Source organism: Hordeum vulgare, chromosome 3H (genome assembly GCF_904849725.1).
Source record: "Hordeum vulgare subsp. vulgare chromosome 3H, MorexV3_pseudomolecules_assembly, whole genome shotgun sequence".
NCBI lineage: Eukaryota > Viridiplantae > Streptophyta > Magnoliopsida > Poales > Poaceae > Hordeum > Hordeum vulgare.
Window position 1 is genome coordinate 465734797 of NC_058520.1, and position 24725 is coordinate 465759521.

Consider the following 24725-nt stretch of genomic DNA (forward strand, 5'->3'; position numbering starts at 1 on the left):
ACAACCAGTACGCGAAAGATCGTGGGTTCAGTATCAGGAGGGACTTGAAAAGATTTGCATAAGGTCCTTCAAAAGTTTTGCGCTTGAGGAAGTATCTCTGTTCCAGGGCAGGAAAACGACATGCCAAATTTTGTACCATGGAAGACCGGACCCGCAGACCGAGACCAGAGAGTCGATACTTTTGTGAAGCCCATTAACAGTGAAGGTTGATAGAAAGAGTGAACTTTGGTATTTCAGCAGTTTCTTCGATGATCACAGCCACGTTCTTGCACGACCGCACGAACTCCCTTTCCTCCGGTCTCACAATGTGATCAAAGAATTTTAGAAAGCAGAGATATTAGCTATGATAGGAGATGGGATAAGAAAGCACATTATTTTTGATAACTTTGTCGGCGGGTACGGTTTGTACGCTAAGACAGGGTTTGGAAGGAGGAAGACGTATAATATGTGCTACATGAAAAAGATGAAACTGCTTGCTGAGGGTGATGCAGGAATCATGTTGGCTAGAAAGGACAGGGATCTGGATTTCTTCTTTGAGCATACTATTGACGCTGAAGGTAGGCTGAACAACTTGTTCTGGTGTGATTCGCAATCACGTCGGGATTATCTTGACTATGGTGATATCACTGTGTTCCACAGTACGTACAAGATGAATAGGTATGGAATGTTGTTTATCCCTTTCGTCGATCTCAACAATCACCGTTGCACTACGGTATTTGCATGCGCCATTGTTACAGATGAGACTGAAGGTACGTATGTTTGGCTGCTATAGACGTTTTTGAAAGCTCACTGTTAGAAGAAGCCCGATTCTGTAATTACTGATGGAGATGCATCGATGATAAGGGCTATCAGGAAGGTGCTTCCTAACGCGTGGCATCGTCTATGTTCATGGCATATTGAAAAGAACATGCAGAAACACCTCCACCACAAGTCATTGAAGGAATTCAGGTCACTCCTGTACTACGCCACCACACATACAGTTTTCGAGGAGAGATGGGCCGCGTTTGTTCAGAAATGGCAGACGGAGAAAACAAAAACATGACTCCATAGGATGTACAGGAAGAAGCTTTGGGATGCATGATATTTGTGTGGTGGGTTATTTTTTGGTATGCGGAGTAATCAGAGGAGCGAGAGCCTGAACTCATGCATGCACCTACATCTTGACTACGGTATAACAATTGTTGACATGATTGTATACTATGATAATTGCATTATGCGCTTCCACGAGAATGAATCACATGAAGATTGCATGGCCTCACAGACTCTACCAGTAGCAGTGACTGAGTGTAAGACCATTGAGGTGTTCGCTGCCAAAGCATTCATGAAGGCAAACTTTTACATCTTGCGGGAAGATTTAAAGAAGGTACATCAGCTTGAGGTAATTGATAGATTAAGAGGAGCCGACAGTCACAGATTCGTGGTTGCGTGGAAAAATAACAGGGATCATAGGTTTATTGTGGACTATGCATCAGGTAACTCCGCAGAAACTATAAAGTGCAGTTGTCGAAGTATGACTCGCAAATTCCTTCCTTGCAAACATATTCTTCATGTTTTGAATGCACTCAACTTACATGCAATGCCTAAGTGTTGTGTCATGTGAAGGTTCACAAAGAAAGCAAGATCTAGATTGCCCATGAAGCGCATCAACGATCTGTTTTCATGGGGTTGGATGGGTACTAAGGCCAGAGCTAGATTTAGTAAGTTGAGCATTGTATCTGCAGAAGCTTCTCATATTGCATGTCATAACACATTCTTATTCGACAAGATGCTGACAACAATGGAAGAAATTATAACGAGTAAGGACGTCTTGGATAATGAAGAATCTATTCAACAAAGCTTTGTGAGTAATGATGAATTTTAGCCTAAGCAGGATCATATTCTTATTCGTGATCCAGTGAAGGTGTTCACCAAAGGGGCACCTAAGCAGAATAGTAGAGGTCATGGTAAGAATGATTCTGATGTGACCAAAAATGAAAGACCAAAATCATTTGATGATAAAACCGGACATCTATGTAGCCTATGCAGACTTTCAGGTCATAACAAGGCCACTTGCAACCAAAATCTAGAGTACGTATTAGTATGTGTTTTCATTTGTTTATTTTACTTATGTTGTTTTGTTTCTATAATTATCCTTACAATCTATAACTTATTTTATGCAGTAACTGGGGTTGAAGACACAAGCGATGTTATTGCAAGTGTTTTACTTCATTCATTTATACAAACCACAAGAGTTTACTTTATTCAATAATATGGAAGACTATACTTTTCTTTTTATTCGTGCTATATAAACATATGGAACTTTTTTATATGTGTAATACTATTGTGTTATATAAGACAATATGTATATGGTTTTCATGTTATTTAAGATATACGACTTGTCATAATTTGTATCGTTATGTTGCTAACTGTGCACTTCAGCCATCGTCGCTAACTGTGTACTTCAGCCGTCGTCGATTGTGCTGTTTTATTTCATGCAAAAAATATGCACGTCGGTTACTGCGCCGCGGTGACGGGGGCATATGTTTTTTTCTCAACAACATCGCGGCCGACGGTCACATAATTAGACGTTCAACAACGTCGGGGTTGCGGGGTATATGAACAGGTCATCGCAGCCTTCGTCGGCGAGGTGGGACTAAAAACGACGCGTCGCCGGTTTCGCACGCCCGTTGTCTCACTTGGGCTGACCCACGGCGCTATAGCCCGTAGTGCAAAAAATTGTACGTCCGTGCGGCCGACTGTGTGCACCGACGGCGCCCGTGCAGTTGACCATCGCCTTTTTTTCTCAGTGCACCCGACCGACGCCACGTCGCATTTAGCCACCATCGAGCAAATTTTCCGACGGCTTAAATACATTACTAATGAGAGATCGAGATAGCAAATTTTATAGTATTTTCAACAACGACATAATATTCTATATATTTAAAAAACATGACAATTATCATTAGTATAAAATCTTTCAAACACAAAATATCATGAAGTATATGTGGAAAATATATATGTCTCTTAAAGATGTTCACAACGAAGTACGGAAATCACAAAAATAATCTAGTCCCGTAGTAAATTTAAGCACGCGTGAATCTCCTCGAGTGTCATCTATTTCTTCCTCCTTGCAATCCTCATAACTTTGTTTTTCACTTTCCCAAACGCGTTCTTTTCAGAAAAAATAATTTGCGCCATCATTAGTTCCCTCGAAGCATCAACTGATCTCTGCAAAACAAATCCTGTTAATACACTATAAAGTCTTCATAGTAAAGAAGTATTAATATTAGTTTTGTACATGTGAAAAAGAGCAAGCCCATTTATCGCCATTCCAATTTTTAAAGCAATGAAGAACAAATAATCCACATGAGTTCCTGATGCATATAATTTAAAATAAATAATTATGCATCACACACATATAATACACCAACATTATATTCAACTACATACTCACTCATCTTTTTGTTGAGGCGTGACGTAGGTTTTAATATGCCATGTGGATACATCCGGATACTACACAGATCCCGTTGCATTTGCTTCTGCAATATCTGCTTCAATTTCTCTTCTCTAAAAATTAACAATAACAGGGCGATAAACTTTCAGTAAATAAGGTAAACACATGATGGTTTGGCAATGCAAATGTGTATTAAAACCTACCATGTCCTCAACGAGTTTTCTAGTTCTACTGTCAAGTTCTTTTCCCATCAACGAGTCTAGAACCTGGAACTCTTCCTTTTCCTTATGCATGACGACCGTAACCCAATGGGTGTCATCCTTGTTAATAAACATATAAGCCTGCATAAAGAAAAGAGAATATAACCCAAATCAATGCAACAATTGTTATACTAGTGCATTGTTTGTATACCTTACAACCACTGGGACATACCTTAGGTGTTTTGAAATACTCGTTGATACACCTATTCATGGGTTCATTTTTATTTGACACTGTTTCATAGTCGTTACGGTCGTCATTCTTACCATTTCTACAATCAAGCAACCACTTCACCCTTCAAGTCGGCAATATGTAACGTTCGTCTTTAGCTTCCCCCATCAAAAAATATGAGTATGCATTGATAATCTGAAAATGATATAACAAATGTAATGATTGTACTTTGTTGTGAAATATAATGTTAAAAATGAAAATAGCTTACATGGCCGCTTAGCCATCTGTGGTTAAGAATCTGACAAGCTCTTTCTGCAGTCAAAGCGTCGACCAAACCATCATTGAAAATTTATGTAGCTCTATGTTTCTTTGAGCGCTCACATGCACGTACGAACTGAACACTCGCTTTGATCACATCGACGTCATCAATAGATTTCTTAACATCTTCTTTACTAAACAGTTCTGCAAATCACAAATCAAACATTAGTAAACATAACTATATAATAAACTTGTTTTAATAAAAAATATTGATTCATAACAATCTTACTTGCTTTGGCAGAACGTTTTGCATTCTTGATGGGTTTAACAACAACAAAAGGAGACTTTACGGCTTTTGATGCATTGTTTTTACGTTTGCCAAGCACCTCTTCCACTTGCTCATCTACTCCGTTAGAATGACCCGATCCGTGTGATGATATTTCATTTGTCTCTAAAGACGTGACCGCCTTCTCATCTGATACGTCAGGTACTTTGATAGGATCATTCTTATCACCCTTGAAACTACCCAGATACTCAGGAGTGCAATAATAAGGTGCCTTACCATGGGAATTTACATCACCACCGTCATCGTCCTTTTGCTTACTCATTTTACGATGAAAAGGTGAGCGATAGTCGTCCATATCAGAATGATAAACAAACTCCCTATCACGAAATGCACTATCATTTGTAGATTCATTAATGTCATCATATAGATTCTCTTCTTCTTCTTCCATGTTAACGGTTCTATAGAATACACCGGTTTTGTTCATTTTCTCAATCATCCTCTGAAAAACATTTGTTCATCAGAGTTATGTAAGTCAATGAAATACATTATGCATGATAGTAGAAATGTGTTGCACCGTTACCCGTGCGCATAACTTTGGCAAGCGAAGCATGTCCTGCGTATTTCCTTCAGCTCATGCCAAATGCGGTCCATAACATGCTTCTGGCTCGCGGAAGCCTCTCATGTGTTGCCCTCTTTCTTCCATCCACTAACAGTAGACGTTTTTGTACTTGATTTTTTTTTCTCAGCTTGTTCTTGAGAAAAAAATTTCACCCTATACTCATATGTAATATTGTCATAAATCTATAAGAACAATAATTAGAGAGCATAATTATACATCAAAGTTTAGACAATAAATTGAACCATGGAAATGTAACATTAAAAGAAGAAAATATGGATTACCATTCCAACACTCTAACCATAATCATAGTCGTATTTGTGTCTTTTCTGCGCTAGAGCTTCCGTCTAGTTCATCATCAAGGGGCTCATAAGTGACAACAAATCATATTTTGGACCTATAACTGGTTGTACCTTCTCCCAATATGCATACTGCAATACATCAAATATGTTTGAATAATACATATTTGACTAACATTACATAAACAATAATTTGAAAACAATTAATAAAATATACCTGCAAAAGGGCAAGGTTCCCATGTGGCCATTCCCTAACACGACCGTCCTCTAGAACCTTTCGAATCTCCGAAAAAAAGAACTTCAAAGTGAACTCGTTCCAGTTGAACTTACTTATCATCTTTTTATCCTTAACTAAGGCATAATACTCCGAAGAATATATTCATGAGGGACTGGTGCGATTACTGTTCCCAACAAAACTAGAAACGTCATCCGTACAAAGTCATCATCTCTGTTTTCATTCCTCACAATCTTATTGATTCGATTATCAATCATGATCTTACCCTTTCTTGTGTCCACAAAAATAACTGGTATTTTTTTCATAGATTTTTGCCTTTCCGTTCTAAGAAAACCAACAACATAAACTCCTTGATTTTTTAAACCAAATATAGAAAACACATCATCAGCCCATACTTAAATAAGGACTTTAGTCCCAGATGCCTCTTGAACCATGAATTTTTTACTATGACGATTGTAGGCTTGGATCAAAAAGTGAAGTAAAAATTCACGCATCTTTACGGACGGTATTTATAACATGCCTTGCAAATCCGTTTCATAAAATGTAATTTTTTGACTTGCTGAAAGTTTGTCAACAAGGCTAACCCACTTCTCAACTGAATATGGAATCACACCATCGATATCCATCCTTCATAATTTTAAAATATTGTCACGTACGATGCAACTCATTTGACATGTGAATACTAACATGAAAACATCATAAAAATAATTACCCAAAGCAGAAGGCCGGCGGCGGACGACGGACGATGCAATAGCGGCCATATGGACGGCAGAGGGCGCGTCGACGTACGGACGTAGAGGTGTGACGGCGGATGGGGTAATAGATCACACCACCGTACGGAGGGCCCGGGGAGAAGGGAGAGAACACAGTGGCGACGGGAAGGATGGAGGGCGGCGAGGCAGTCTAGAGCGGGAGGCGGCGACGGAAAGGATGGCGGCTGTGGGGAAATGTAGAGCAGGGGCGCGGCGGCGGCGAGATCACGTTGGGGTAAGGCTAGGTGTGGGAATAGATTGCATGCACGTCGGTTATCCTGTCGGGCGCGGATACCCTACTATGGCGACGTCAGTTGAGATCACAACGGGGCAACTAATGACGCCGACAAGAGTCTAACCTCTTTCTTTTTAATATTAAAGACGCAAGGGGTGTTACAATGCGATCTTGCTACTCTCATTCATCAAACGGACCCAAATTTTTTCACGCTTCCTAATGAACTTCACAAGGAGGCACGTCCATTTTTTATTTTGTGACAATCCGTGCCTTTTCTGTGAATTTCCATGCAAAAACAAGCAAGAACAGATGTCGTACGTGACGCAACATGCGTTTGGTCTTCGATTTCGTTGAAATTTTGCATGGCACAATTGGATGCACATTTTCAAGTGCCGGTAAAAGTTGGGTACATTTCATGCATGCATGCATGTACATCATGTGCAACCCACCAGTGTCGGTATGGACGGAAGGGGTGTTATAATGCGATCTTGCTACTCCCCTTCGTCAAACGGACCCAATTTTTTTCCACGCTTCCTAATGAAGTTCACAAGGAGGCACGCCATTTTTTTTATTTTCTGACAATCCGTGCTTTTTCTGTGAATTTCCATGCAAAAACAGGCAAGAAGAGATGCCGGACTTGACGCAACGTGCGTTTGGTCTTTGATTTCGTTGAAATTTTGTGTGGTATAATTGGATGTGCATTCTCAAGTGCCGACAAAAGTTGGGTACATTTCATGCATGCATGCATGTACATCATGTGCACCCACCGGTGTCGGTATGGACGGAAGGGGTGTTACAATGCGATCTTGCTACTCCCCTTCATCAAACGGATCCAAATTTTTTTCATGCTTCCTAATGAACTTAACAAGGAGGCACGTCAATTTTTTTTTATTTTCTGACAATCCGTGTTTTTTCTGTGAATTTCCATGCAAAAACAGGCAAGAACACATGCCGGACGTGACGCAACGTGCGTTTGGTCTTCGATTTCGTTGAAATTTTGACTGGCACAATTGGATGTGCATTCTCAAGTGCCGACAAAAGTTGGGTACATTTCATGCATGCATGCATGTACATCATGTGCAACCCACCGGTGTCGGTGAATGGACGAAAGGGGTGTTACAATGCGATCTTGCTACTCCCCTTCATCAAACGGACCCAATTCTTTTCACGCTTCCTAATGAACTTCACAAGGAGACACGTCAATTTTTTTTATTTTCTGACAATCCGTGTTTTTTTTGTGAATTTCCATGCAAAAACATGCAAGAACAGATGCCGGACGTGACGCAACCTCCGTTTGGTCTCTGATTTCATGGAAATTTTGCATGGCACAATTGGATGTGCATTCTCAAGTACCAGCAAAAGTTTGTTACACATGCATGCATGCATGTACATCATGTGCAACTCATCGATGTCGGTATGGACGAAAGGGGTGTTACAATGCGATCTTGCTACTCCCATTCATCAAACGGACCAAATTTGTTTCCACGCTTCCTAATAAACTTCACAAGGAGGCACGTTATTTTTATTTTTATTTTCTGACAATTCATGCTTTTTCTGTGAATTTTCATGCAAAAACATGCAAGAACAGATGCCGGACACGAAAATCATAGAAAATGCATGAAATATAAAAGATTATAAAAATTGACGTGACTCCTTACGATGATCACTAGGGCGTGTGAAAAAAAAATTGGTTCCATTTCATGAATCAAAGTAACATCATCACATCATCATTTAAAGTGAACAAAGATATTAAAGAAGATAAACCAACTACGTTAGTGAGCCCATCGTTACGAGAGATTTGCACCCCTTGTTATAATGCTCCCACGAAATAAGGTAATCCAATATTGGCCTTAAAACAATGTGCGTGTGTTCTTTTCAAAATGGTGTACTTCAAAATTTTATATACATTTTTATGAACCGTTTGTATATTTTTTTTAAATGTAAGGAAGGCCGATTTTTTTAACATATTTCAAAAATTGTTCAATATTCTGAAGAAATAATAATAACAACACTTAATTTAGATAAAGTAACAACACTTAATTTAGATAACCATAGTTCATTCATATTACATTCGAACATAACACGACTTTAATTAAACATTACTAAAATTAAAAGTGAAATTTAATTAAACATTCCTAAAATTAAAAACAAAAGTTAATTAAACATTACTAAAACTAATCTAATCAGACTCGTCGAGGTAGATGATGCCCGGCCCCTCCACCGCGTCGTCCCCATCCGCGTTCGTTGTCGTCGTCGGAACTGCTGCCGAGGTTATCCCGCTCGATATCGTCTTCGTCGTTCTTGTTGTCGCCGTATTCCTCGACGACGGGCTGCGGATATGCCGCCAGTGCCGTCGCGATCTCCGCCTCCTCCCTCATCGTCCTCGCCGTCGTCGCCGTTGTGAGAGGCACACACGGCGACGAGCAGTCCCGGTGAATCGTCGGGGTCGTCATCCTCGTGGAGGACGACCTGCTCCGGCGGGAGTTCAACCTCCGGCGGGGCCACACGAGGGTCCACCGGCGGGGGCTGGCGGGTTAACGCCCGACGGCTCGGGCGGCGCTGGCTGCCGCCGGGGTTGACGGGGCTGCCGGCGACCGCCGACGCGCGCCGGTGCTGGTTGATGACGTCGGCGTAGGACTTGCCATCCCAAAACGCGTGCGGGCCGTAGATGTTGTGCCGGTCGCCGCGATGGTTACGACGCCCCTCCTCCGTCGCGGTGGGCCCGAGCGCCGCGTAGCCGTCCTTGTTGAGTTTCTATGGCTTCGCAAGACGGCACCCCGGCGGGACCAAAAACGTGTAGCGATGGAGCTCCTCCTTTTCCGGCATGTCAAGGCTCGTCGGCCAGATGCTCGGTGGGTCGCCACCGGCGACGGAACTGCTACTGTCGCAGAGGACACCATCGTCGGGGTGAGAGGTCGGGGGGAGAGGAGCTGCGGGGCGACGGGGGAGAGGAGAGCGACGCGTCTGGGCGATGTGCCGGGGGACGCCGACTTTATATAGACCGCCGGGGGAAGGGGAGGCGACGGGGCAGTTGGGCGGCGTTACACCCCGGAGTAAACGCGTTGCCTCGGGGAGGTGACGGGCCTCGGAAGATGGCGGCTTCAAGCGTTAATGCACCGACCTCGGGAGACTGTTGGGGAACGTCGCATGGGAAACAAAAAAATTCCTACGCACATGAAGGCCTATCATGGTGATGTCCATCTACGAGAGGAGATTTGGATGTACGCACCCTTGTAGATCGCACAGCAGGAAACATTAAGAAACGCGGTTGATGTAGTGGAACGTCCTCACGTCCCTCGATCCGCCCCGCGAACCGTCCCACGATCCGCCCCGCGATCCGTCCCACAATCCGCTTCGATCTAGTGCCAAACAGACGACACCTCCGCGTTCAGCACACGTATAGATCGACGATGATCTCGGCCTTCTTGATCCAACAAGCAAGACGTAGAAGTAGATGAGTTCTCCGGCAACGTGACGGCGCTCCGGTGGTGGTGAAGGATATACTCGTGCAGGGCTCCGCCCGAGCTCCGCAGAAATACGATCTAGAGGAAAAACCGTGGTGTTTGTGGTCGGGCTGCCGTGGCAAAAGTTGTCTCAAATTAGCCCTAGAACTCCACTATATATAGGAGGAGGGGAGGGGACACTTGCCTTGGGGTCCAAGACCCCAAGGGTCCGCCGTCCAAGGAGGTGGAGGAGTCCACCTCCAATCCTAGTCCAACTAGGATTGGAAGGTGGAGTCCTTCCCTTCCTTCCCACCTTTTTTTTATTTTCTCTTTGATTTTCTATCTCCTGCGCATAGGGCCCTTTTGGGCTGTCCCACCAGCCCACCAAGGGCTGGTGCGGCACCCCTAAGGCCTATGGGCTTCCCCGGGTGGGCTGGCCCCTCCCGGTGAACATCCGGAACCCATTCGTCACTCCCGTACATTCCCGGTAATGCCCAAAAACTTTCCGGTAACCAAATGAGACAATCCTATATATCAATCTTCGTCTCCGGACCATTCCGGAAACCCTCGTGACATCCATGATCTCATCCCGGACTCCAAACAACATTCGGTAACCACACATATAACTCAACTATACTAGAACATCGCCGAACCTTAAGTGTGCAGACCTTGCGGGTTCGAGAACTATGTAGACATGCCCCGAGGTACTCCTCGGTCAATATCCCATAGCGGGACCTGGATGCCCATATTGGATCCTACATATTCTCCGAAGATCTTATCGGTTGAATGTAAGTGCCAAGGATGCATATAATCCCGTATGTCATTCCCTTTGTCCTTCGGTATGTTACTTGCCCGAGATTCGATCGTCGGTATCCGCATACCTATTTCAATCTTGTTACCAGCAAGTCTCTTTACTCGTTCCGTAATGCAAGATCCTGTGACTTACACTTAGTCACATTGCTTGCAAGGCTTGTGTGTGATGTTGTATTACCGAGTGGGCCCCGAGATACCTCTCCGTCACACGGAGTGACAAATCCCAGTCTTGATCCATACTAACTCAACGGACACCTTCAGATATACCTGTAGAGCACCTTTATAGTCACCGAGTTACGTTGTGACGTTTGATACACACAAGGCATTCCTCCGGTGCCAGTGAGTTATATGATCTCATGGTCATAGGAACAAATACTTGACACACAGAAAACAATAACAATAAAATGACACGATCAATATGCTACGTGTATAATTTGGGTCTTGTCCATCACATGATTCTCCTAATGATGTGATCCCGTTATCAATTGACAACACTCGCCTATGGTCAGGAAACCTTGACCATCTTTGATCAACGAACTAGTCAACTAGAGGCTCACTAGGGACAGTGTGTTGTCTATGTATCCACACATGTATTTGAGTTTCCAATCAATACAATTTTAGCATGGATAATAAAAGATTATTATGAACAAGGAAATATAATAATAACTAATTTATTATTGCCTCTAGGGCATATTTCCAACCGAGATGGTCGGACCGACGGTCAATAGGCAGCGACATCAGGCGTTAATGCGTCAGGCCTCGGGAGACGGTGGACCGACGGTCAATAGGTGGCGGCTTCACGCGTTAATGCGCCGGGCCTCGGGAGACAGCGAACCGACGATGCAGGCGGGATCAATGGCGGCGGCCTCTGGAACCGACGGTCAATCTGGAATCGGCACGAAGGGGTCTGATTTGACCGCGGTCAGGGTGATGCGGGCTGACGTGGAGACGACACATCATGCCGGCTGACGCGGCTACGACGCGTACCCCCTCGGTACGTGTACGTCACCCAACCGTCCGCTAGCGCCGCGGGGCTGACGCACGTACGTCAGAACGGGGGGAAAAGATCATCCTGCCCTTTTTTGTGAGCCGTCGTTGTGTCCGGGGGTTGTACTAAAGAAGAAGGATTGGTCCAGTTTATAAGGAAAACCGGACCAAAAAACATACAAGAATTGCCAACCGGCTTACAACGCACAACTACACGCACAACAACAAGGGCAAGCCTTGCCTAAACTCTGCCAAGATGGTGAGAGGTCAGGGCATAGAGCCACAAGACCGCTTCACAACCGAAGCAAACAACTCAAAGCACAAACCAAACCCCAGGCAAGCCCGTGTCAACGTACAAACCACCCATGTCGCCAAAAATAGAGTGGCGAGTGGACTGAAGGACCCGGCTGGACCTGAGGAAAGCGTCGTCAAAGAGATGCCGGATCAGTGTACATTGCGCCCTAGGGGCCCACACTCTAAGTGGAGGCCAACTCTAGCACCAAACTCTGTAGTGGGACTCCGGGAGCAACCCGAAGAGTGCCTTCAAGAAGGTAACAACGCCATACCTATGCCACTGCTTGAACCAGCTAGCTGGATCTGGGGTTTACCCCGTTGCACGGGAAGAGGATGATAAGGGCCTAGACGACGCCTTCAAGAAGGTCACGGCGCCCGCATGTGTCACCTCGTCCACAATAGCATCAAATTTCTCCCGGCCCAACATCATCCCCACAATCAACGCACAAGCCATTGAGAGCCAGTAGCCACACCACACCACCGACTACAGGCCATTCCATACCACTGGCAGTGGTGACGATGGCCACCTCAAGCGGCTCCCACGACAAACCGACCTGCTGCCAATCCTACATTTGCTTCCCTGCATCGAACGGGTGGATGCAACGCCCATCGGCAGCGCCACTCGTCACCTGTCGGCCACCACAAACCCGAAGGATGCAATGCCACTAGACGGTTGTGCCATTCCTCTCCGGCTCTCCCCACCACCACCTCGCAACCTCTGCACCCTCGAGGTAGCATCACCACCACCTTCGTGTTGGAAATATGCCCTAGAGGCAATAATAAAATAGTTATTATTATATTTCCTGTTTCAAGATAATCGTTTATTATCCATGCTATAATTGTATTGAATGGAAAATAAATACATGTGTGGATGTATAGACAAAACAATGTCCTTAGTGAGCCTCTAGTTGACTAGCTCGTTGATCAAATATGGTTAAGGTTTCCTAGCCATAGACAAGTGTTGTCACTTGATGACGGGATCACATCATTAGGAGAATGATGTGATGGACAAGACCCAAACTATACACGTAGCATATGATCGTGTCATTTTGTTGCTATTGTTTTCTGCATGTCAAGTATACATTCCTATGACCATGAGATCATGTAACTAACTCACACCGGAGGAATACCTTGTGTTTATCAAACGTCACAACGTTACTGGGTGACTATAAAGGTGCTCTACAGGTATCTCTGAAGGTGTCCGTTGAGTTAGCATGGATCAAGACTGGGATTTGTCACTCCATGTGACGGAGAGGTATCTCGGGGCCCACTCGGTAATACAACATCACAAGTAAGCTTCGCAAGCAATGTGACTAAATATTTAGCCATGGGATCTTGTATTACGGAACGAGTAAAGAGACTTGCCGATAACGAGATTGAAATAGGTATGTCGATATCGATGATCAAATCTCGGGCAAGTAACATACCGAAGGACAAAGGGAATGATATATGGGATTGTGTGAATCCTTGACATAGAGATTCAACCGATAAGATCTTTGTAGAATATGTAGGATCCAATATGGATGTCCATGTCCCGCTATTGGATATTGACCGGAGAGTGTCTCGGTCATGTCTACATAGTTCTCGAACCCGCAAGGTCTGCACACTTAAGGTTCGGTGACGTTTTCGGTATAGTTAAATTATTGATGTTGGTAACTAAGTGTTGTTTGGAGTCCCGGATGAGATCCCATACATCACGAGGGTCTCCAGAATGGTCCGGAAATGAAGATTGATATATAGGATTGTTGCATTTGGCTTTCGGAAAGATTTCGAGCATCACCGGTAAAGTATCGGGAGTGACGAATGGGTTCTGGGGTTTTACGAGAAGGTTTTACCAGAAGGGTTCACCCACCTGGAAGAGGACCTAATAGGCCCATGAGTAGCGCACCGTCCCGTAGTGGGCTTGTGAATCCATCCCAATAAGCCTATTTCGGCCAAAGCAAAAATAAGAAGCAAAAGGAAAAAAAAGAAGGAAGGAGGTGGACAAGATGGGCAGGAGTCCTTCACCAAACCGAACTGGAGGAGGACTTCTCCCTCTTGGCTTGGACGACTCCTCCTACTTGGAGTAGGAGGCAAGCCACCCTCCCTCTTGTTCCTCCTATATATAGTGGAGGTTTGAGATACTTTTTGCACCCCAAGCCTTTGTGCAACCCTCTCTCCTTCCACTACTTCGTGACACCCTGTAGCTAGTTCGGTACGGCACGGTGAAGCCATGCCAGAGTAGCTCCACCATCATCACCGCCACACCGTCGTGCTGCCAGAGAGTTCAACTACCTCTTCATCTCTCTTGCTGGATCAAGAAGGCGGAGATCGTCATCGAGTTGTACATGTACTGAATAGGGACGGATCGTGGGACGACGGCGATTTGGATCGCAAAGACGTTCCACTACATCAACACATTTCTTAACGCTTCCCGTTTAGTGATCTACAAGGGTATGTGGATCCGATCTCCCTCTCGTAGATGATCATCACCATGATAGGTCTTTGTGTGCTTAGGAAATTTTTGTTTCCCATGTAACATTCCCAACAGTGGTATCAGATCTAGGTTCTTGCATAGATGATATCTCTGTTGAAAATATGCCCTAGAGGCAATGATAAAATAGTTATTATTGTATTTCCCGTTTCAAGATAATCGTTTATTATCCATGCTATAATTGTATTGAATGAAAACATAGATACATGTGTGGGTACATAGACAAAACAATGTCCCTAGCAAGCCTCTAGTTGGCTAGCCAGTTGATCAAGGATGATCAAGGTTTTCTGACCATATGCAAGTGTTGTCACTTGATAGCTGGATCACATCATTAGAAGAATCATGTGATGGACTAGACCCAAACTATGAACGTAGCATGTGATCGTGTCATTTTATTGCTATAGTTTTCAGTGTGTCAAGTATTTATTCCAATGACCATGAGATCATATAACTCACCGACACCGGAGGAATACCTTGTGTGTATCAAACGTCGCAACATAACTGGGTGACTATAAAGGTGCTCTACATGTATCTCCGAAGGTGTCCGTTGAGTTAGTATGGATCAAGACTAGGATTTGTCACTCCGTGTGACGGAGAGGTATCTCGGGGCCCACTCGGTAATACAACATCACAAACAAGCCTTGCAATCAATGTGACTAAGTATAAGTCACGGGATCTTGTATTACAGAACGAGTAAAGAGACTTGTCGATAATGGGATTGAAATTCGTATACCGATACCGACGATTGAATCTCGGGCAAGTAACATACCGAGGGACAAAGGGAATGACATACGGGATTATATGAATTCTTGGCACAGAGGTTCAACCGATAAGATCTTCAGAGAATATGTAGGATCCTATATGGGCATCCAGGTCCCGCTATTGGATATTGACCGAGGAGTGTCTTGGGTCATGTCTACAAGTTCTCGAACCCGGAGGGTCTGCACACTTAAGGTTCGATGATGTTTTAGTATAGTTGAGTTATATGTGTGGTTACCGAATGTTGTTCGGAGTCCCGGATGAGATCACGGACGTCAAGGGGGTTTCTGGAATGGTCCGAAAACGAAGATTGATATATAGGATGGTTTCATTTGGTCACCAGAAAGTTTCGGGCATTACCGGCAGTGTACCGGGTGTGACGAATGGGTTCCGGGTATTCACCAGGAGGGGCCCACCCACCCGGGAGTGAGCCCAGTGACCCTAGTGTGGCACACCAGCCCTTATTGGGCTGGTATAGGGCCATGGCGCCACAAGGGAAAATACCAAAGGAAAAAAAGAAAGAAAGAGGGAGGTGGGAAGGAAGGAGTGGACTCCTTCCCCCAAACCGAATTGGGGTGGGAGTCCACCTCCTCCTTCGGTCGGTGCCCTTGGGGCTCCCTTGAGCCCCAAGGCTAGCCCCTCCTCTCCTCCTATATATATTGGTGGTTTTAGGGCTTTTGAGACACCACTTTTGCCACGTGCAACTCAAACCTATACCACGAGTTCTTCCTCTATATTGGATTTCTACGGAGCTTGGGCAGAGCCCTGCAGGAGTAGATCATCACCACCACCGGAGCACCGTCACGCTGCCGGAGAACTCATCTACTTCTCCGTCTCTCTTTCTGGATCAAGAAGGCCTAGATCGTCATCGAGCTGTACGTGTGCTGAACGTGGAGGTGTCGTCCGTTCGGCGCTAGATCGGAACAGAACGTGGGACGGATCGTGGGACGACGGTGATTTGAATCACGAAGCTGTACCACTACATCAACCACGTTTCTTAACGCTTCCCGCTTAGCGATCTACAAGGGTACGTAGATCTAATCTCCCCTCGTAGATGGACATCACTATGATAGGTCTTCGTGTGCGTAGGAATTTTTTTGTTTCCCATGCATCAAGAGCTAGGTTCATGCGTAGATGTTATCTCAAGTAGAACACAAAAGGTTTTGTGGGCATTGATGTTCGATTTGCTGCCCTCCTTAGTCTTTTCTCGATTCGGCAGTATTGTTGGATTGAAGCGGCCCGGACCGACATTACTCGTACGCTTACGAGAGACTGGTTTCATCGACTGACATGCAACTCGTTGTATAAAGATGACTGGCGGGTGTTAGTTTCTTCAACTTTAGTTGAATTGGTTTTGACCGAGGCGGTCCTTGGAGAGAGGTTAAATAGCAATTTGCACATCTCCATTGTGGTTTTTGCGTAAGTAAGATGCGATCATACTAGATACCCATAGCAGCCACGTAAAACATGCAACCACAAATTAGAGGACGTCTAACTTGTTTTTGCAGGGTATGCTTGTGATATGATATGGCCGATGACGTGATGTGATATATTGGATGCATGAGATGATCATGTAGTAATAGTTAATATCTACTTGCACGTCGATGCTACGACAACCGACAGGAGCCATAGGGTTGTCTTTAAACTAACATTTGTGTTTCAGATGCGTTTACTATATTGCTAGGTTGTAGCTTTAGTAGTAATAGCATAGATAGCACGACAACCTCGATGGCGGCATGATGATGGAGATCATGGTGTGGCGCCGGTGACAAGAAGATCATGCCGGTGCTTTGGTGATGGAGATCAAGAAGCACATGATGATGGCCATATCATGCCACTTATGAATTGCCTGTGATGTTAATCCTTTTATGCACCTTATTTTGCATCGAACGACGATAGCATTATAAGGTGATCTCTCACTAAAATTTCAAGATGAAATTGTGTTCTCCCCGACTGTGCACTGTTGCGACAGTTCATCGTTTTGAGACACCACGTGATGATCGGGTGTGATAGACTCAACGTTCACATACAACGGGTGCAAAAGAGTTGCACACACGGAACACTCGGGTTAAACTTGACGAGCCTAGCATGTGCAAACATGGCCTCGGAACACAAGAGACCGAAAGGTCGAGCATGAATCGTATAGTTGATATGATTAGCATAGATATGCTTACCACTGAAACTTTTCTCAACCCACGTGATGATCGGACTTGAGTTAGTGGATTTGGATCATGTACCACTCAAATTACTAGAGAGATGTACTTTTTGAGTGGGAGTTTATCAGTAATTTGATTAGTTAAACTCTAATTATCTTAAACATAGTCTAAGTCCGCTTTGCAATATTTTATGTTGTAGATCAATGGCTCACGCAGTAGCAACCTTGAATTTCAATACGTTCCTAAAGAAAGCTAAGTTGAAAGATGATGAAAGCAACTTTGTAGACTGGGCTCGTAATCTAAAGCTGCTCTTGCAAGCTAGGAAGAAGGATTATGTCCTTAATGCAGCGCTAGGAGATGAACCACCCGCTACGTCTAATCAAGATGTTTTGAACGCCTGGTTAACACGTAAGGAGGACTACTCACTAGTTCAATGTGCAGTCTTGTATGGCTTAGAACCGGGACTTCAATGTCGCTTTGAGCGTCATGGAGCATATGAGTTCTTCCAGGAGTTGAAGTTTATCTTTCAGAAGAATGCCTGGATCGAGAGGTATGAGACCTCCGATAAATTCTATGCTTGCAAGATGGAGGAGAATTCGTCTGTCAGTGAACATGTGCTCAAAATGTCTGGGTACTCAAACCATCTAGCTGAGCTGGGGATTGAACTCCCGCAAGAGGCTATCACTGACAGAATTCTTCAATCACTGCCACCTAGCTATAAGAGCTTTGTGTTGAACTATAACATGCAAGGGATGAACAAGTCACCCGGCGAGTTATTCGCGATGCTGAAAGTCGCAGTTAGAACTCCGAAAACAGCATCAAGTGTTGATGGTCAATAAGACCACTAGTTTCAAGAGAAACGGCAAATGCAAGAAGGGTAACTCTAAGAAGACCGGCAAGCCTGTTGACAATCCGATGAAGAAACCCAAGGCTGGACCTAAGCCTGAAACAGAGTGTTATTATTGCAAGGGAATGGGTCACTCGAAGCGCAACTACCCCAAGTATTTGGCTGATAAGAAGGCCGCCAAGGAAAAATCAGGTATATTTGATATAATGTTATTGATGTGTACTTAATCAACTCTCGTAGTAGTGCATGGGTATTTGATACCGGTTTTGTTGCTCATATTTGCAACTCGAAGCAGGAACTGCGGAATAAACGAAGGCTGACAAAGGATGAAGTGACGATGCGCGTGGGAAATGGTTCCAAGGTTGATGCAATCGCCGACGGCACAGTCTCACTTCAGGTACCATCAGGATTTGTTATGAACTTAAATAATTGTTATTTAGTGCCTGCGTTAAGCATGAACATTATATCTGGATCTTGTTTATTGCGAGACGGTTACTCGTTTAAGTCAGAGAATAATGGTTGTTCTTTTTCTATGAGTAATATCTTTTCTGGTGGTGCACCCAATGTGAGAGGATAGTTCATATTGAATCTTGATAGCAATAATACACATATACATAACATTGAGACCAAAAGATGTAGAGTTAACAATGATAGCGCCATGTTTCTGTGGCACTGTCGCTTAGGTCATATTGGTGTAAAGCGCATGACGAAACTCCATTCTGATGGGCTTTTGGAGTCACTTGATTTCGAATCACTTGACACGTGCGAACCATGCCTCATGGGCAAGATGACTAAGACTCCGTTCTCAGGAACAATGGAGCGCGCAAGTGACTTGTTGGAGATCATACATACCGATGTGTGCGGTCCAATGAGTGTGGAGGAGCGCGGCGGATATCGTTATTTTCTCACCTTCACTGACGATATGAGTAGGTATGGATATATCTACTTGATGAAGCACAAGTCTGAAACGTTTGAGAAGTTCAAGCAATTTTAGAGTGAAGTTGAAAATCATCCTAACAAGAAGATAAAGTTCCTACGTTCTGATCGTGGGGGTGAATATCTGAGTTTTGAGTTTAGTGCTCACTTAAGACAATGTGGAATTGTTTCAAAGTTGACACCGCCTGGAACACCACATCGTAATGGTGTGTCCGAACGTCGTAATCGTACTTTGTTAGAAATGGTGAGATCTATGATGTCTCTTACCGATTTGCCGGTATCGTTTTGGCGTTATGCATTAGAGACAACTGCATTCACTTTAAATAGGGCACCATCAAAATCCGTTGAGACAACAACATACGAGCTGTGGTATGGCACAAAACCAAAGTTGTCGTTTCTTAAAGTTTGGGGATGTGATGCTTATGTCAAAAAGCTGGAACCCAAAGCGGAAAAGTGCGTCTTCATAGGTTACCCAAAGGAGACAGTTGGGTACACCTTCTATCTCAAATCCGAGGGCCTAGTGTTTGTTGCTAAGAACAGAGCTCTTCTTGAGAAGGAGTTTCTCTCAAAAGAATTGAGTGGGAGGAAGATAGAACTTGATGAGGTTGTCGAACCTCTAATCCCTCTAGATGGTGGCGCAGGGCAGGGGGAAACCTTTGTCGAAGCGACGTCAGTTGAGGAGGAAGTTAATGATGATGATCATGAAACTTCGGATCAAGTTCCTATCGGACCTCACAGGTCGACAAGATCACGTACTGCTCTTGAGTGGTACGGTAATCCTGTCTTATCAATCATGTTGTTAGACAACAATGAACCTGCGAATTATGAAGAAGCAATGGTGGGCCCGGATTCCAACAAATGGTTGGAGGCCATGAAGTCCGAGATAGGATCTATGTACGAAAACAAAGTGTGGACTTTGGAAGTATTACCTGAAGGCCGCAAGGCTATTCATAACAAATGGATCTTTAAGAAGAAGACTAACGCAGACGGTAATGTGACCGTTTATAAAGCTCGACTTGTGGCAAAGGGGTTTTCACAAGTTCAAGGAGTTGACTACGATGAGACGTTCTCACCAGTAGCGATGCTTAAGTCCGTCCGAATCATGTTAGCAATAGCTGCGTTTTTCGATTATGAAATCTGGCAGATGGATGTCAAAACGGCGTTCCTTAACGGTTTTCTTAAGGAAGAGTTGTATATGTTCCAACCCGAAGGTTTTGTCGATCCAAAGAATGCTAACAAAGTATGCAAGCTCCAGCGATCCATTTATGGACTGGTGCAAGCATCTCGGAGTTGGAGTAAGTGCTTTGATGAGGTGATCAAAGCATTTGGGTTTATACAAGTGGTTGGAGAATCTTGTATTTACAAGAAAGTGAGTGCGAGCTCTGTGACGTTTCTAATATTATATGTGGATGACATATTGCTGATTGGAAACAACGTGGAGTTTTTGGAGAGCATAAAGGATTACCTGAATAAAAGTTTCTCAATGAAGGACCTAGGAGAAGCTGCTTACATTCTAGGCATTAAGATCTATAGGGATAGATCGAGACGCATGATAGGACTTTCACAAAGCACATACCTTGATAAAGTTTTGAAGAAGTTCAAAATGGAATAGTCCAAAAAGGGGTTATTGCCAGTGTTACAAGGTATAAAATTGAGTAATACTTAGTGCCCAACAACTGCGGAAGATAGAGAACAGATGAGTTCCGCCCCCTATGCTTCCGCCATAGGTTCTATCATGTATGCAATGTTGTGCACTAGACCGGATGTCAGCTTGGCCATAAGTATGGCAGGCAGGTTTCAAAGTAATCCAGGAGTGGATCACTAGACGGCGGTCAAGAATATTCTGAAGTACCTGAAAAGGACTAAGGAAATGTTTCTCGTTTATGGAGGTGACGAAGAGCTCGTCGTAAAGGGTTACGTCGACGCAAGCTTTGACACTGATCCGGATGGCTCTAAGCCTCAAACCAGATACGTATTTATTCTTAATGGGGATGCAGTAAGCTGTTGCAGTTCCAAGCAAAGCATCGTAGCAGATTCTACATGTGAAGCGGAGTACATGGCTGCCTCGGAGGCAGCTAAGGAGGGTGTCTGGATGAAGTAGTTCATGACAGATCTTGGAGTTGTGCCGAGCGCATTTAATCCAATAACTGTGTTCTATGACAACACTGGTGCCATTGCTTTAGCTAAGGAACCAAGGTTTCACAAGAAGGAGAGGATGTAAATATTTGCAAAGTGCACACGGATCTGAATATAGCAGATCCGCTCACTAAACTTTTTTCACGGGCAAAACATGATCAACACGAGAACTGTATGGGTGTTAGATTTATTACTATGTAAATCGCATGGCGATGTGAGGACTAGATTATTGACTCTAATGCAAGTGGGAGACTGTTGGAAATAAGCCCAGAGGCAATGATAAAATAGTTGTTATTATATTTCCTGTTTCAAGATAATCGTATATTATCCATGCTATAATTGTATTGAATGAAAACATAGATACATGTGTGGATACATAGACAAAACAATGTCCCTAGCAAGCCTCTAGTTGGCTAGCCATTTGATCAAGGATGGTCAAGGTTTTCTGACCATATGCAAGTGTTGTCACTTGATAACTGGATCACATCATTAGGAGAATCATGTGATGGACTAGACCCAAACTATGAACGTAGCATGTGATCGTGTCATTTTATTGCTATTGTTTTCTGCGTGCCAAGTATTTATTCCTATGACCATGAGATCATATAACTCACGGACACCGGAGGAATACCTTGTGTGTGTCAAACGTCGTAACGTAACTGGGTGACTATAAGGGTGCTCTACAGGTATCTCCGAAGGTGTCCATTGAGTTTATGGATCAAGACTGGGATTTGTCACTCTGTGTGACAGACAGGTATCTCGGGGCCCACTCGGTAATACAACATCACAAACAAGCCTTGCAAGCAATGTGACTAAGTGTAAGTTACGGGATCTTGTATTACAGAACGAGTAAAGAGACTTGCCGGTAACGAGATTGAAATAGGTATACGGATACCGACGATCGAATCTCGGGCAAGTAACATACGGAAGGACAAAGGGAATGACATACGGGATTATATGAATCCTTGGCACAGAGGTTCAACCGATAAGATCTTTAGAGAATATGTAGGATCCAATATGGGCATCTAGGTCCCGCTATTGGATATTGACCGAGGAGTGTCTCGGGTCATGTCTACATAGTTCTCGAACCCGCAGGGTCTGCACACTTAAGGTTCGATGATGTTTTAGTATAGTTGAGTTATATGTGTGGTTACCGAATGTTGTTTGGAGTTCCGGATGAGATCACAGACGTCACGAGGATTTCCGAAATGGTCCGGAAATGAAGACTGATATATAGGATGGTTTCATTTGGTCACCAGAAAGTTCCTAGCATTACCGACAATGTACCGGGAGTGACGAATGGGTTCCGGGTATTCACCAGGACGGGCCCACCCACCCGGGAGTGAGCCCAGTGACCCTAGGGTGGCGCACCAGCCCTTAGTGGGCTGGTGAGGCCAGCCCAAAAGGGACATGGCGCCACAAGGGAAAAATACCAAAGGAAAGAAAAAAAAAGAGGGAGGTGGGAAGGAAGGAGTGGACTCCTTCCCCCAAACCGAATTGGGGTGGGAGTCCACCTCCTCCTTCGGCCAGTGCCCTTGGGGCTCCCTTGAGCCCCAAGGCTAGCCCCTCCCCTCCTCCTATATATACTGGTGGTTTTAGGGCTTTTGAGACACAACTTTTGCCACGTGCAACTCAAACCTATACCACGTAGTTCTTCCTCTAGATCGGATTTCTGGGGAGCTCGGGCGGAGCCCTGCAGGAGTAGATCATGACTACCACCGGAGCACCGTCACGCTGCCGGAGAACTCATCTACTTCTCCATTTCTCTTGCTGGATCAAGAAGGCCGAGATCGTTATCGAGTTGTACGTGTGCTGAATGCGGAGGTGTCGTCCGTTCGGCACTAGATCGAAACAGATCGTGGAACGGATTGTGGGACGACGGTGATTTGAATCACGAAGTTGTACCACTACATCAACTGCGTTTCTTAACGCTTTCCGCTTAGCGATCTACAAGAGTACATAGATCTAATCTCCCCTCGTGGATGGACATCACCATGATAGGACTTCGTGTGTGTTGGAATTTTTTTGTTTCCATGCAACGTTCCCTAACAATCTCGAGTAGAACACTAAAAAGTTTGTGGTCGTTGATGTTCAATTTGTTCCCCTTCATTGTCCTTTCTTGATTCAGCGACATTGTTGGATTGAAGCGGCCTGGACCAACTTTACTCGTATGCTTACGAGAGTCCGGTTTCATCGACTGACATGCAACTTGTTGCATAAAGATGACTGGTGGGTGTCTGTTTCTTCAACTTTAGTTTAATCGGATTTGACCGAGGCGGTCCTTGGAGAAGGTTAAATAGAAATTTGCATATCACCGTTGTGGCTTTGCGTAAGTAAGATGCGATCATACTAGATACCCATAGCAGACACGTAAAACATGCAACAACAAATTAGTGGACGTCTAACTTGTTTTTGCACGGTATGCTTGTGATGTGATATGGCCAATGAAATGATATCATATATTGGATGTATGATATGATCATGTTGTAATAGTTAAATATCGACTTGCACGTCGATGCTACAACAACCGGCAGGAGCCATAGGGTTGTCTTTAAATTTATTTTGCGCTTGCAGATGCTCTTGCTATATCGCTAGACAATAGCTTTAGTAGTAACAACATAGATAGCGCAACAACTTTGATGGCAGCACAATGATGGAGATCATGATGTTGGAGATCATGGTGTGGCGTCGGTGAAGATGGATATCATGTCGGTGCTTTGGTGATGGAGATCAAGAAGCACAAGTTCATGCCCATATCATGTCACTTTTGATTTGCATGTGATTTAATCCTTTTATGCACCTTATTTTGCTTAGGACGACAGTAGCATTATAAGGTGATCCCTCAATAAAATTTCAAGATAAAATTGTGTTCTTCTCGACTGTGCACCGTTGCGATAGTTCGTCGTTTCGAGACACCACGTGATGATCGGGTGTGATAGACTCAACATTCACATACAAGTGGTGCAAAATAGTTGCACACGCGGAACACTCGGGTTAAACTTGACGAGCCTAGCATGTACAAACATGGCCTCGGAACACAAGAGACCGAAAGGTTGAGCATGAATCATGTAGTTGATATGATCAACATGAAGATGTTCACCATTGAAACTAATCTCAACTAACGTGATGATCGGACTTGAGTTAGTGGATTTGGATCATGCCACACTCGAATGACTAGAGGGATGTCTATTTGAGTGGGAGTTTATTAGTAATATGATAAGCTAAACTCAATTGTCTTGAACATACTCTAAGTAACCTTTGCAAAAATTTATGTTGTAGATCAATGGCTCGCACAGTAGCAATCCTGAATTTTAATACGTTCCTAGAGAGAGCTAAGC

General features: G+C 44.2%; 1 pseudogene; it reads right to left on the reverse strand.

The window, feature by feature from the left end:
• Nucleotides 1–3093: 3093 nt before the first annotated feature.
• Nucleotides 3094–24725, reverse strand: part of LOC123441869 — a 35832-nt pseudogene continuing 14200 nt past the window's right edge.